Genomic DNA, 10,238 nt, shown 5'->3' with positions numbered 1-10,238 from the left:
GCTTTATAACACAATTCAGGTAGATGGAAATTCAAATTGTAAATAGTCGTTTTTCCCAGGAGAGCTCAACTAATTGTCATCTTCTTAAGGCTGTTTATAAACAGGAAGACTGCATAATTACCCCCAAAATTTTTTAGTAATAATGAAAGTAGTAATTACCCAAGACTGTCCTGGGTAAATTGAATTGTATGGTCTTTGTATTTATAAAGAAACGATATGGTAATGGGAGAGCTAATAACTAATCAACCATAGCTTTAATTCTCTGCATAACTGTTTGAACAGTTCGGTCAGTTCAGTTCAGTCGCTCAGTCGTGTCCTGCTCTTTCTGACCCCATGAGCTGCAGCACTCCAGGCCTCCCTGTCCAAAACCAACTCCCGGAGCCTACCCAAACTCATGTCCATTGAGTCGGTGATGCCATCCAACCATCTCATCCTCTGTCGTTCCCTTCTCCTCCTGCCTTCAATCTTTCCCAGCATCAGGGTCTTTTCAAATGAGTCAGCCCTTCACATCAGGTGGCCAAAATATTGGAGTTCCAGCTTCAACAGCAGACCTTCCAGTGAACACCCAGGACTGATATCCTTTAGGATGGACTGGTTGGATCTCCTTGCAGTCCATGGGACTCTCAGGAGTCTTCTCCAACACCACAGTTCAAAAGCATCAATTCTTAGGCGCTCAGCTTTCTTTATAGTCCAAACCTCACATCCATACATGACTACTGGAAAAACCATAGCCTTGACTAGATGGACCTTCGTTGGCAAAGTAATGTCTCTGCTTTTTAATATGCTGTCTAGGTTGGTCATAACTTTCCTTCCAAGGAGTAAGCATCTTTTAATTTCATGGCTGCAGTCACCATTTGCAGTGATTTTGGAGCCCCCCAAAATAGTCTCTCACTGTTCCCACTGTTTCCCCATCTATTTGCCATGAAGTGATGGGATCAGATGCCATGATCTTAGTTTTCTGAATGTTATTAACTTTGTCTATTTTTAAGGCTTTACACACAGTGACAGAATGAATAGTGGTCCTCCAGAAGATATTCATGTGATCCTTGGAACCTGTGTTACCTTATAGGGCAAAAATGGACTAACGGGTGTTATTCAGTTAATCTCGTGATTGGGAAAATATCCTGGGTTATCTAGGTTGACCCCAGATACAGTTACAAATGTCTCTGTAAAAGAGATTTCAGAAGAGCAGATGGTATGACAACAAACAGAGATCAGAGTCCTGGCAGCCACCAGGAGCTCAAAAAGAGAGCTCAAAAATCAAGAATGGATTCTGCCCTAGAGCAGAGCGTGGCCCTGCTGACACCCTGATTTCAGTCCAGTGAAACCGATTTTGGACTTCTGGCCTTCAGAACTATGAGAAAGTAAGTTTCTGTTGTTTTAAGTCACCAAGTACGTGGCAATTTGTTATGACAGCCATAGGAAACCAATTCTCCTTTTGCTATTCTGTACAAGGCAGCCTATAGTTGAATTATTTTTTGAGTATTGCAAAGTTCAGCATGACCTCACATGCACTTAAAACTTTGGCCAAAGGCATTTCAGGCAGAGTGAAGATTTAGTCAAAAAATGGGGCATTTGTGATGGAAAATCCATGTGATCATGGTAAAATCACCAGGCCAAAGCCTGTTCTTCATGAGGCAAAAAAACTGAGATGCCTCTGCCAGTACCAAGAAATATCAAAAGAAAGATGCTATTTCCAAATGTTTTCATTTACTTTAAGGAGACGGTACACAAATTCTGTTGGGGGTTGAGAGCTTGACCCTTATAGACTACCTTCCTGCCAGCCGGGACTTAAGGGACAGGAACTGTGCCAACCAAAGGAGCGGGGGGGGAATTCAAGGTGAGAAGAGGCTGCAGGCAAATATGATAGCTGCCTTTTGGGGGCCAGGAACATGACTTGGTTTCTCCAGTTTTTGTTTTTTTTTTGCTAGCACTGGAATATACCATGAATCTGCAAGTGCTGTCCTAGAGTCCACGGGAGGGTTTGGCAGATAAGGTTTCTATAGCCTAGAGGGGAGGAAGACCACAGTGGAAACAGACTCCTGGATACCATTTGGGGGACTAGAAACTTTAAAGCAAGGGGGGACCGGGTAGAGCAGGTTGGAGTCTCTGCACAGATGACTCATGGTCTAAATTATCCATGAAGCTGCTGTATTAGGCAAATTTTATCCAATTTTAATTCTCAGAATACCTGCTTTATATCAAGAACTGGAAAGGGTCAGATATTGCCCTACTAAGTAGTTTCATGAATGCTAGCGAAAGATGTGAGACCCTAGGTCAGAGATGATGGATATACTTACTTAGAACACGCTAAGCAGCACGAGCTTCATGTTCGCTTTGCTCCCACGCCTCATGGAGGTAACCTGGAGTGACCTAGGCGGAGGTCACACGCGGAGTGGGTCTGTGTCACAGCTGAGAAACTCTGAGCTTAGGAAACCCAAATCTTAATGAACTGACCACTTGAAAACCTGCCTAACTTTTGCATCAGTGGGAAACATTATTATTATTGTGCTGATTCATAAACAGACCTAATTGTATGCTCCAGAAAGAGACAGTTTCTGTCTTCTAAAGCTGTTTACTTTATATAGACATCTTTGAAAGGGCAGTCTGGAAGAAAAGCTATCAGTGCCTCTGTTTGCAAGGCATGCAGAAACTAAAGAGACCTGTGGAGAATGGACTACTCATCTCTACATGTTTTTAGCTTTTATGACTTCATCTCAAGCTTAACTTTCATGAGTTTAGAGGATTACAGCATCTATTCTGGGCTTCAGCGTAGTGCAAGTTAAAGTATTATTGGCCTGAGCATCCGGTGACTGGTTCTAACTAACACAGCTTTCCACTGGCTGTGTGATCTTAAGTAAATGAAGGTCTAATCCAGCTCTAAATTATATGAAGCTACCCTATGTCCTGGATCTTCCCAGATTAGAATCTCTTAAATAAGGGGACCACTCCAGAATATGTAGAAGTTACTTCACCTGAAAACTTGTACATCTCATGTACAAGTATAAACTGTAGGAATGAATTCACTTCAACTCAGCACTTACTGAGAACCCATCAGGTGGCTCAAGGAGCTCCAACACTGAGCTCCTTTTATGGCCCAAAGTTTTGGTGCCATAAAATTAGATAAAGTTAAATACACTACAGTATGGAAACACAGGACAGTAATAACTTCTGCTAAGCCTCGAGTAATAATGAAGATTTAGGTCATGAACTTGGAAGATGAGGACACTACAAAACAACACGAAAAACTAAGTGAAGGGATATTAGTCTGAGCTGAAAATAAGTCATCCAAGTTAAAGTTGAGTCCAACAAGATGAAGCTGTTTTTCTAAACTGGTGAGGAGACACCAATAGTAAAACTACATATGAGGATTATCAGTGTATGGTCTTGAATAGACCATGTATGTAAATGAGATTACATCAGGACAAAAAGTACTAAAACTGGGAAACATTAACATCTAAGGGACAAAGATGGCGATGAAAAAGTGGTCAGAGAGATGGTAAGACCAAGGTCACATTGATGGTGTTTTATTTCAAGAGGCCAAATGGACAGGTCTGCAAAGAGATCACCAGTAATCTGACAGAGAAGTGTCACTAGAATGGTGAGGGGGAGAATGTGGCTTCAAGGATCTGAAAAGAAACTGAAAGATAATTAGTGAGTAGAAATGACTCCTTTAAGTAACTAGGTAAAGAACAATGAGTTTTTTACAGATGGCATGGTTTTTGTTTTCAGTGAGAAACTTTGAGAATGATCCTACAGACAGAATATTAAGAGTAACAGCACACAAAGGAATACATTTGAAAAATTATGTCAAAAAGAGCTAGGATCACAACACTGCCCCTTGCCCACTATATTCCATTCTTCCAGATCCATACTCATTTGGTGAATTATGAACTAGCTACCAAGTAATCATTGAACAGGAGGTAGTGTTCTCACATGTATGTGTTTTAGTAATTTGACTGTAGATCTGGGGCCAAATTTTCTACTTCCTGATTTTAACAAGACCATTTTATCCCTAAAGTGAATCTTCAACAACTACCTTTTACTTTTCCTCCACTCTCCACTCAAGAAGAAATGAAGGTAATTTGACAAGACACTGGGACACAAAGATAAACAGCATAAAAGGTAAAAGCCCTCTTAAGCCTGCTGCCCTGGCAATATGTTTTGGTCAATGCAGACATCACAGAACACATTTCTTTTCCCTTTTCATCTCTTGGCTTATCAAACCCACTCATGACCAAAACCTATATAGCAGTACTTAAGGAGCAGCATAAAAGACTTAAAAAAAACCCTAGTGCCAGTGTAGCAGAACATTCATTCAGAAACCTTTTTCACTTAGTGTACTTTGCACAGACCTAACCTGTGGCAGCAAGGAGTCCTTCCCTAAATACCCATTTGATGTCACAATATGACTACTATTCAGTCATTTTAAAACATGGGATGTTAGTAATTTATTAATTTGTAACCAATGCAACACCTATTATCTGTTAGCTCTCAACTTCAAACACCTTGGCTAGAGTCAAGTCACATTTGCATGACCGACTGCACATCCTGATTTCAGCATCTGTTATCAAGCTTGTGAGGCAATCAGTTCCATTAGCTAATGTATTGCCTTAACTAAACTTCAAGTGACAGATGTCCAAAATGTGATAGCATACTTCAAAGTATTAACACAAAAAAAGCATCACTGCCTTAACTCACTGAAAGTCAGGGAGTGAAGGAATGACAGTTAACACCTTTTTCATGGCCTTATATTGCAATGTTTTTCCAATTCAGGTGGACCAAGTTCAAGGTTCATTTTGGTCAGATATTTTCTTCAAGGGGAAATCAGAGACTATATTGCCACTTAGTTTCTAAAAATACAAACAATATTACTTCCTAATAGGAGATGCCTACTTCATTCATTTCCTTTCATAGTCTTCAAATGCACCAGAAGGCAAGATGACCTGATAATAATAAAAGGACGATACACGCATTTAGTAATGAAATACAAAATCAAGTTTCAGGATCCATCTGCTACTATCTGTTGTAGGAATCCTATATAAAGGGAAAATGTCTTTTCAAAGAGGAAATCAAGAATACTTCAAGACATATAAAAATAAAAACACAACATTCCAAAATCTATGTGATGCAGCAAGCAAAACAGTTTTGTGAGGGAAGTTTATAGCAAAACAGGCCTACCTCAAGAAGCAAGAAAAATTTCAACCTACATCTAAAAGAATTACAAAAGAACATACAAAGCCCAAAGTCAGCAGAAAGAAGGAATAAAGATCAAAAACAAAACAGAGACCAAAAAAAAAAAAATCAATATGCCAAGAGTTAGCTTTTTTTAAAAAGAAAATTGACAAGCCTTTACCCAGGCTCTTTAAGAAAACAGAACCCAAATGAAAGAAACCGAAGAGGAGAAATTAGAACCAGTATCACAGATAAAAAAAATTACATGCAAGAAAACAAAAACAATTATATGCCAAAAGGAAAACCTAGTAGAAACATACATTTCTAGAAATGTACAATCTTTCAAGAATGAATCAAGAAGAAACTGATAATCTAAACAGACTAATCATTACTAGTAAAATTTAATTAGTTATCAAAACTCTCAGCAAAAGTCCAGGACTGGTCAGTTTTACAGGGGAATTCTACCAAACATAAAAAAGAGCTAATATCTATCCACTTAATTTTAAAAAATTTTATGTTTAAATTGAAAAGGAGGGAACAGTCCTCTAAATTCATTCTATAATACCAGCATCACCCTGATACCAAAATCAGACAAACAACACACAAAAAGGGAATTCCCTGGCAGTTCAGTGGCTAGAATTCCACTCTTCCAATGTGGGGTCACAGGTTCGATCCCCGGTCAGGGAACTGAGACCCTACAGGCAACACAGCACAGTCAGCCAAAAAAAGAAAAAAGATATCACATAAAAATTTTGAGGCCAATGTCTCTGATGAATATAGATTAAAAACCCTCAACAAAATATTAGCAGACTGAATTCAACAATATATAAAAAGATCATACATTGTGATCAAGTGGGATTTATTCCAAGGACATGAATTGTTAATTTCATTATGAATAAAAGTGACATTCAACAAGATGACATAACAGCCCTAAATATGCACCTAATAAGAGAGCTTCAGCATACCTGAAGCAAAATGAAAGAACTGTAATGAGAAATTGACAAATCCACAATTATGCTCCAAGATATCAACACCCCTCTGTTAATAACTGACAGAAAAATTAAGACAAAAAACAACTAAAGATACAGAAGACTTAAAAACACTATCACCCAATGTGACTTAATTGACATTAATAGAACACTCTACGTATAACAGCCCCCAAATACACATTCTTTTCAAGGGCACATTGAACATTTACTACGATAGAACGTCGTATGGGCCATAAAACAATCTCATAAAACAATCTCAAAGAACCTGGAAGTATTTAAATTATACAGTGTATGTTATCTGGCCACAATGGGATCAAATTAGAAAGCAAAGATCTGGAAAATCTCAAATATTTCAAAGTTAACATAAATAATCCTTGGATCAAAGAAAACATTAAAAGGGAAATAGGACAGTATTTCAAACTAAATGAAAATATATCAAAGATTTGGAATGCAGCTAAAGCAATACTTAGAGGGAAATTTATAGCACTAAAACAACTCTTAGAAAGGACGAAAGGTCTTCAATAAACCTAAGCCCCACTTTAAAAAACTAGAAAAGTAAAAGTAAATGAAACGCAAAGTAAACAGAAGAAAAAAGAATAAGAGCAAACCTTAATATACTATGGTCAAGTGAAGTTTATCCCAGAAATGCAAGGTTGGTTTACCATTCCAAAATGAATATAATTCACAAAGTATAAACATAGACTAAAGAAGGAAAAAGATGTTTGTCTCAATAAAAGCAGGAAAAGCATCTGAAAAAAAATCCAACATCCTTCCCAGAGAAAAACTCTCAGCACACTAGGAACAGAAAGGAATTTCCCCAATCATAGAGGGCATCTTTGAAAGACTAAATGCTTTCTCTAGATCAGAACCAACACAAGTATGTCCATTCATGAGTCTACTCAGAACTGCACTAGAGGTTCTAGACCATGTTACAGGCCAGAAAAAAAAAAAAACAGATTGGCAAGGAAGGAGCTTATTTATTTTGTATACTGTATTTGCAGACATGATCATCTATGTGAAAAATCATATAGAATACAAATATAAAATGCTGCTAGAATGAGTTTAGCAAAGTTTCAGGATAAAAGAGCACATATAAAAATAAATTCTATTTTATATACTAGCAATGAAAAAACAAGAAATAAGTTTACAAAACAATAGTCCAGCATTATAAAACTTGGAGGCTTTAGGGATAAAATGGACAAAAGATTTGCATTACCTTTACTCTGGAATTAACAAACACTGTTGAGAGAAATTAAGGAAGGCCTAAATAATTGAGGGGTTATCTCATATTTCTGAGTCAGTGATTCAATATTGGTAAGATGTCAACTTTCCATAGATTTAATGCAATTCCAATGAAAACCTGGACAGGCTTATGTTCTATAGAAATTTATAATCTAATTCTGAAGTTTGTTTGGAGATACAAAGGACTTAGTCTAAACCATTTTGAAAAATAAGCTGAAGGACTAACACTGACTTCAAGACTTAGATTACTAAGTTATAGTAACCAACACAGTAAGTTAGTTCATGTATATATAAGAATATATATGGCCAATTCATTTTAATAAAGATGCCAAGACAATTCAATGGAACAACTGGATAGCTAGAGGCAAAAAAAAAAAAAAAAACTGGACTCTTACACCATATACAAAAAATTACCATTCAAAATGGGGCATACCTCAAATAGCCAAAGCAATCTTGAGAAAGAAAACAGAGCTGGAGGAATCAGGCTCTCTGACTTCAGGCTATACTACAGAGCTACATTAAGCAAAACAGCATGTTACTGACAAAACACAGAAATATAGATCAATGGAACAGGACAGAAAGCCCAGAAATAAACCCATGCACTTAGTCAATAATCTATGACAAAGGAGGCAGAGGAGAAAAGATAGTCTCTTCAGTAAGTGGTGCTGGGAAAACTGGACAGCCACATATAAAAGAGTGAAATTAGGACATCATAAGGACATTTATTTTGTATACTGTATTTGCAGACATGATCATCTATGTGAAAAATCATATAGAATACAAACATAAAATGCTGCTAGAATGAGTTTAGCAAAGTTTCAGGATAAAAGAGCACATATAAAAATAAATTCTATTTTATATACTAGCAATGAAAAAACAAGAAATAAGTTTACAAAACAATAGTGCAGCATTATAAAACTTGTAGGCTTTAGGGATAGAATGGACATTAGGACATTAGGACATTCTCTTAACATCATAAACAAAAATAAACTCAAAATGGATTGAAGACCTAAATGTAAGACCAGATACTATAAAACTCTTAAAACAGGCACAATACTCTGACATAAATCACTGCAACATTTTCACCTCCTGATGCTGCTGCTGCTAAGTCGCTTTAGTCGTGTCCGACTCTGTGCGACCCCATAGATGGCAGCCCACCAGGCTCCCCCGTCCCTGGGATTCTCCAGGCAAGAACACTGGAGTGGGTTGCCATTTCCTTCTCCAGTGCATGAAAGTGAAAAGTGAAAGTGAAGTCGCTCAGTCGTGTCCGACTCTTTGCGACCCCATGGACTGCAGCCCACCAGACTCCTCTGTCCATGGGATTTTCCAGGCAAGAGTACTGGAGTGGGGTGCCATTGCCTTCACCTCCTAGAGTAATGAAAATAAAAACAAAAATAAATGGGACCTAAATTAAACTTAAAAGCTTTTGTACAGCAAAGGAAACCAAGAACAAAACAAAGAGACAACTCACAAAATGGGAGAAAATACTTGTAAACAATGTGACCAACAAGAGATTAAACTCCAAAATAAGGACCTAATACAACTCAGTATCAAAAAACAAACAACTCAAACCACCCAATTTTAAAAAATGAGAAGACCTGAATAGACATTTTCCCAAAGACATACAGATAGCCAAAAGGCACATGAAAAGATCTTCAACATTGCTAATGGGCAAATCAGAACCAGTCAGAAGGGCCATCAAAAAGGCTACAGATAATAAAAGCTGGAGAGGGTGCAGAGAAAGGGGAACCTCCTACACTGTTAGTGGAAATGTAAATTGGTGGAGCCACTAGGGAGAACTGTATGGATGGTTCTTTAAAAAACTACATTTGTAATTTACCATATGATTCAAGAGTCCCTTGGACTGCAAGGAGATCAAACCAGTCAATTCTAAAGGAAATCAATCTTGAATATTCACTGGAGGGACTGATGCTGAGGCTGAAACTCCAGTACTTTTGTCAACTGATGCGAAGAGCCGACTCATTGGAAAAGACCCTGATGCCAGGAAACACTGAAGGCAGGAGGAGAAGGGGACGACAGAGGACAAGATGGTTGGATGGCATCACCAACTCCATGGACATGAGTTTGAGCAAGCTCCAGATGGTGAAGGACAGGGAAGCCTGGCATACTGCAGTCCATGGGGTCCCAAAGAGTCGGACACGACTGAACAATATGATCTTACAATTCCACTCTTGGGCATATACCCAGACAAAACTAGAATTCAAAAAAATACATGCACCCTATTATAACACTACTTACAACAGCCAAGACATGGCAGCAACCTAAATGTCCATGAACAGATAAATGGATAAAGACATGGTACCTATATACAATGGAATATTACTCAGCCATAAAGAAGGATGAAATAAAGCCATCTGCAGTAACATGGATGGACCTAGAGATTATCATACAATGGAAGTCAAAGACAAATGTCACATGGTATCAGTTATATGTGGAATCTAAAAAAAAGATACAAATGAACTTATTTACAAAACAGACAAAAAACTACAGTATGATTCCACTTGTAGATAATTTTTCACTAGTCTGTAGTGACAAAGCTGATCAGTAATCACCTGGGGATAAGAGGAGCAGCCAGAGAGATTATAAAATAGTACAAGGAAGCTTTTAGGGGTGGTGGGTATATTCATTATCTTGACTAATGTAGTTTCATGGACATATACATGTCAGATTTTTCCAAATTGTACACTTATTTTTAAATAGTCATTTGACTTTTTCACTATTGAACCCTTCTCAGTATATACTGCTGGTTTTTCAAAGGTTAAATTGCACTCGATAATGTCAAGTTATTCGTTATTCTTACAGCTAAAGGGA

The sequence above is a fragment of the Bison bison genome, unplaced genomic scaffold (assembly GCF_000754665.1).
Source record: "Bison bison bison isolate TAMUID 2011002044 unplaced genomic scaffold, Bison_UMD1.0 scf7180017864168, whole genome shotgun sequence".
Lineage (NCBI taxonomy): Eukaryota > Metazoa > Chordata > Mammalia > Artiodactyla > Bovidae > Bison > Bison bison.
Note: the sequence above shows the minus strand (reverse complement) of the source record.